Source organism: Lissotriton helveticus, chromosome 5_1 (genome assembly GCF_964261635.1).
Source record: "Lissotriton helveticus chromosome 5_1, aLisHel1.1, whole genome shotgun sequence".
Classification (NCBI taxonomy): Eukaryota; Metazoa; Chordata; class Amphibia; order Caudata; family Salamandridae; genus Lissotriton; species Lissotriton helveticus.
In genome coordinates, this window is record NC_136065.1 from 1,930,243,336 (window position 1) to 1,930,249,335 (window position 6,000).

The following is a 6,000-nucleotide window of genomic DNA, read 5'->3' on the forward strand; positions in this document are numbered from 1 at the left end:
TCCGTAAAGCTAGCAAAACGTCATTTAGGCGCGCCGCGTAAGCGCCCACGGAAGCGCCCATGTTTGTGCTGCGTAAGCGCCCCCGGAAGCGCTCCGGTGCGCGCAGCGTAAGCGCGTCAAGTCATGTGACCTTAAAATAACAATTTTCATTGGTTGCTAACAGTTTTTTTTTTACAAAGAATGAAAACCCCACCCATTTCCTTCACTTCTTCTTTCACTTTTGTGACTGCGAGACCTGTTTATTTCTGCTGAACCTTATAGGGATTAAAATGGCTGCTAAACCCACCAGTAGCAGTGAGGACTCGGATGAGTTCGTACAGGAAGAGGCTCCTCAGCCCAGGGTAAAGGAGCACTTCATTTGGAAGTTTTTTTCCATACCAGCTGGTAAAAAAAAAGGTGAATTCTCCAAAGGTGGAGTGCAGATTTTGCCATACTGTCCTTTCACGGGGTGACCCTACAAGGAAATACAGTTTTGGCAATTCGACCATGATTCGGCACGATCAGGGAAGGCACCCCCAGAACTATGCCCGGGAGAATGTCAGGGCTCTGGCACGAGATGCTCCAAGGGATGGTGCTTCAACTTCGACTGGAGGAGCAACTGCATCATCGGTGAGGGGGAGACTTGAACAGCTGATTCCTAATATTCAGCCTGTTTTTGATGGCATCACTATCAAATGTAAAGACTGTGATGAACTACTTTGTTACGGTGAACAAAGTATTACGAACATTGTCCGAACAAGAGAAAACCACCGCTGCCGTCCCCAGCCCTAATTTTGACTCTTTTTTTTTTGCTCCTGTTGAGCAGTTTGACATTCCCTGTTTTTGTTTACTAAGAAAACCTAAAAAGAAGAAAAAAAACAGTTATTTTTAGAACTACCTCCAATTCTCCAAAAAGAGCTGTATTCTAAACAAATACAAAAGGAGTGAGTGAAGTGGAGTGCAGTGAGAAAGGAAAATGAGTGAGGGAGGAAAAAAGGGACGAGAGGGGAAGGGAAGTGAAGTAGGGGTATTGAAAGAAGGTGAGTGTGGGAGTATGGCTGAGTTATAGGGTGTGAGCGTGACAGAAGAGAAGTGAGAGACTAAGGGGATGGAGCGAATGAGACTAAGAGAGAGAATGAGGGAAGGGGAGTGTAGAACTAAGAGAACAGAGGGAGAAAGAGAAGGAGTTAGTGAATGCATGCGCTGGCCTTGTGATGGATTGCTGAAATACACAGGACTCCCCTGCCTATATGCCCCTTCAGTTCTCCTTGGGCGAAACCCCCAGTTGCCTCCCTTGCAAGATATGGGAGCAAGGACACATGCTTGTGGGTGAGGCCTCATAACCTTCTCCGACCTTTATCTGACACCTTCATATCACCATTTGAAGGCCCCGTGCCTACACCACCAGAAACTTTCCGATACATGCAACTTTGTATGACCTGCCGCGCACTGCGCAACTCTTTTCCAGTGCCCCCGTACACTCCAGGCACTAGAGCATATACTTACTAATCCATCACCGTATAAAATAGTTACTTGTTTATACACTATCATGCAAAACTCTTCATCAATCACAACACCGACTAATCACTTGTAGTGGGAGGAGGACACAGGCACCCAATGTTACTATTGTTGTGCTCAGATGGAAGCACTTTTCACTCCCCCACATAACTCTTCCGTATGGGATGGATAGCTGACCCACGCTGCCCCAGATGCCCTTCCCCGCAGGCCTCTTTTATACATCTAGCCTAGCACTGCCTCAAAGTTGCTGAATTCTGGGAGGACGTTTTCTCCATCATTCATGCCATCACAAGACACCCACCCCTCTGCTGTCCGCTGGTGGGCCTACTGGGTTACGGCAAAGACGGTCCAGCATGTAACCGCTGGCTCACCGCCATACTTTTTCTCATGGCCAAAAGGAGAGTGCCCTGAATTGTGGCTGGCGACCTGCTCCTACAGTTAAAGCTTGGGTCTGGGATGTTGCATAATGTCGAGAGCAGCACTCTCACTTCTGGGAACTGATGCCCGTACGCTCCCCTCCCAATAACATTTTTGCCTTATATGCGTCAAAGAGCCTTCTCACCATCCCTGCTAGAAAAAAACTATTTTGAGGCTACCCTTGATCTCCTTGGGTCCCAATCGTGCCCCCTCCCCTCCTTAATCAAGGAGTGTTATTGTTATTGACAGACCCCGGTGTTCGTTGCACATCAAATAGGCATTCTGCGCATTTATGTCCCAGGTCATTTTACCCTTATTGGTTGTTAGTCCATTATTCACCATGTTTGAAGTACTGTAGTTTGGTCTCCAAGTAGGACTGCTGTATCCTCCTACTATTGGGAAATTGTGCAACCCTCTCTCCCTTCCTATTACCCTTTCTTTCGATTGGACACTCTCATACCTGCATCCCCTCCCCTTGCCTCTCGCATGTTGCAGCTGTATTACTGGTCATTCTTGATTTAAATGCCAATAAAACCAAATAAAAAAAAAAATTCTTAACCAACTCACTAAAACAGATTCCATTCTCCTTCATCCTGCCCCGAGTGTCAGAGGGGAAGGGGAGGCGTATCTCTAGCACAGACATTTAAAATACAACATTCATGGTGGAGAAGTGTGGCTCACTGGTTAGAGCAGGCAGACCCTGAAGCAGAGGTCAGACCTGGGACCAGGGTTCAATTCCCGACGCGGCAGGGTCTTGAGCTCAAATGTCCATGGACTCGATAATTCTCGCTTCGGTGCCTGACCTAATCATGGGTTCACACTCTGCAACTCTGGGCATTAAGCTTGCTTAATCTCCACAACGGCCCCCTGCGGCGGGATGCCTGGCTTTCACCTTGGGGATGCCCTGTAGGGGCTATCTCACAGGGAAAAGCCAGGACGGGTTCCCAAGGCAAGCGCGGAGATACCCCTTCGGGGGTCGATTCAGGCGCTATATAAGAAACATAATAATAATAATAATAATAATGGTTCGGTGGTGTCCTGCATCAGATTTTTTGGGAAATCATATTTAAATTGAATGTACTCGTGGGTGGTGATGGTGTGTGTGCATGCTTCGCTTCTCATGGCGAACAGAGGTTTCGTAACACATGAAATAATGTTGTTTCTTACACTGTTTTGGATGCTGCTGTCTACAGCCATTCTAAGGCACATGTAGGTTTGTTCTTAACCTTGTGCAGAATACCCGCACCTCATTTCAAAGATCTCAACCTCTGCTTTAAAAGCCAAACCGAGCATTCTAACAATATTTAATTTTCTGTAGCTCATCTTATAAAGCCTCCAACTAATTCATGACTTCACATGCCCTGCCCCTTACCCCCTTCTAAAGATCACACTGAACTCCTATTAATATAATCTATCTAATAGAATATTGAGAAAAAGTGTGGCATGCCTACCTCTAAACCTCTTCATTCGTTATCTGCTACCGCAACACGATAACCGCACTTCGGTGGTCCTTACGCACAACACATAAACACATCCCACACAGGATCAAAACAAAGACAGAAACCTTCAAACCACACACTCTACATGGAGTCGCTTGCTACCCATGCAGGGAAGCGGTTCAGCTTCTCACACATGGGTAGTAAGCCCTACATTACAATACAATACAATACAAGGCCTGCAACACCTTACAGTTATGGATCAGATATCTTGTACCAGGAACGCTATGGAAACAATTACCTTGAAAAATAATATCAAGTTCTTTCTTTATTAAAAAACATAGTAGTGCTTTAGGTTCAAAAGAAATAGTGGAGGAACAGCAAACGGTTGTACAAAAATTGAGTACTATTTATAAACAGAAAGTTGCGGAACTCCGGTCGCGTTAGATCGCACCCACTTCGACCTATGAGCTCGACTCTTACAGTCTCATCCGCCGACACACGCCTTGACCTTTACCTGTCTCCCCTTCAGGTGCCCCACACCTGTTACTCTCTATGGTAATATTTTCCACTTTGGAGATTAACCCATCGCTTCCCCATCGTACCTCTTTATATAGCTTTACTGTACCCGCACACAAATCATCAACTCGGTACACCCTTTTTACTAAAACGAAAGTGAAAGTGCAGGAACTACGCAGCATAATTATTTCATGGGGCATAACCGGTCGCGGACACATGAGGGTAGGACGCAGAAAACACATGAATCACGTTATCCCGGCGGGTGATGTTTTATACAATTTAATAACCCTTACACTCACCTTCCTCCTGCCGCAGGTATCCACCCAGCCTGATTACTGATGAGCCCAACAGTTCCGTCCGCCCGCTACTGTGCGTCACAGGACACGCGTTGGCAGACGCACCCAGCGCCAGCCGGGAGATGTAGTTTACATCCGAAATATCCACTAGCTACTTCCGCTTAAGAAGCAGGTTCACTTAAGACGTGTTGGTTGTCTCCCAGCGTAGATTGTATTTTCGAAGCGTGTATGTTCTACTATATTTAGGAAGAGCCCAGAGAGGTATTTCACTAATAAGACAAAAGCAATGAATGACATGCCCACACCCACAATGAATGTGGAAAGGTCGTGGGTTTGGGAGCTTTGGGCAGGCCATATGTACTAGAAGTGGGGAAGTAAGTTCTAGTCAGGCTCGAGCAAAATGCTGGGCTCTGCTCAGCTCAAGGTCCTCTTAGAACCACGAGTCCAAAACAAGCCAAGCTTTCATGTGGATTCTCCCTGCCACCTGTAGAGAGCCGTCCGGGTTCTCCCATGTATTGTATCAATAGCACCCACTCCTCTGGGCGGGCTCATCCCAAGGCAATAAATTAAGGACGAGAGATCACTCGTGGGTCTTCCCGCCACTAGTGTACCAGTGAGTGGTGTATCATTATTTCAGCGCTGCGCAAGGCCCTGAGCCCCTTCAGGCCGCGCGCGCCACATTTGCGACGAGGCCGGTACAAACCCCCACACCTTTCCAGAATACCTGTGAAGGAGACTATGATGCCTCACGACACTCCGGCATCTGCAGAGGCAGCAACGCCTTTCTGGAAACAGCCGCTGGAGCCCAACTGATCCATCCCACAACACGCCCCTCCGCACCATCCCCTGTGTCTGCGGTGGCAGTTGGCCCTCCAATACAACCCGACGACACGGTGAATCATAGAACTTTACTGCGTCGACTCCTCAGTTTAGGAGTGTCAGGGAAAGCACTAGCCTGGCTTGAGTCCTTTTTGAGCAACAGGACTTTTCAAGTCTTTGAAGGAGATACTGTATCCTCCAGTAGACCCCTGGGCTGTGGGGTACCGCAGGGCTCATCGTTGAGCCCTACGTTATTTAACGTGTATATGAGGCCGCTGGCTGGGATCGTCTGTCCATATGGCATTAAGATCATCACGTATGCGGACGATACCCATCTAGTGGTCTCTTTTATGCAAAAGAACAGCCAGCTATCGCAGGTCGGGTTGACGAGTTGCCTGGAGGAAGTAAAAAACTGGATGTCCGCATCATGTCTCAAGCTGAACGGAGACAAAACTGAGCTCATGCTCCTTGGACCCCCGGCCTCACCTTCTATCGACTCCTTATGGCCCCTTAACTTGGGTGCGCCACCCACTCCCAGAGACAACATAAAAAATCTTGGGGTCTGGTTGGATAAGTCCCTTACCTTTAACACTCAGGTAACCAAGCTATCAGCCATCTGCTTTGGTCTCCTCAGACTTTTGAAGAAGATTCTCCCTCTCCTACCCTTTGCAGCCAAACAAATTGTTATTCAAGGTCTGATTCAGTCCCGTCTTGACTTCAGCAATGCCTTGTACTTAGGGGCACCCGAATACACCCTGCAAAAACTTCAGCTGATTCAGAACTGTGCAGCACGCACGTTGCTTCAGCTCCCCCGTAGGCTCTCAGCAAAGCCCGGGCTGAAGAGCCTGCATTGGCTCCCTGTCAGGGAGAGAATTAACTTTAAATCCATGTGTATTTCCCATCAAGCTTACTGGCAAACTGGCCCGGTAATTAACCATTCTTTAATTACCCCTCACTGTCCTAATAAACAGCTTCGCTCCACTTACGCCTTTTTGGCTACAGTCCCCCGAATCAGA

General features: G+C 47.6%; 1 protein-coding gene across 1 annotated transcript in view; it reads right to left on the minus strand.

The window, feature by feature from the left end:
• The window catches only part of CALCOCO2 (calcium binding and coiled-coil domain 2), a 641,412-nt gene extending 637,191 nt beyond the window's left edge, over positions 1-4,221 (minus strand). The window contains exon 1 of the mRNA XM_078645541.1: positions 4,169-4,221. The gene's annotated coding sequence lies outside the window, so the exon portion shown is untranslated. The remainder of the gene's footprint in view (positions 1-4,168) is intronic.
• Between the last annotated feature and the right edge of the window lie 1,779 nt (positions 4,222-6,000).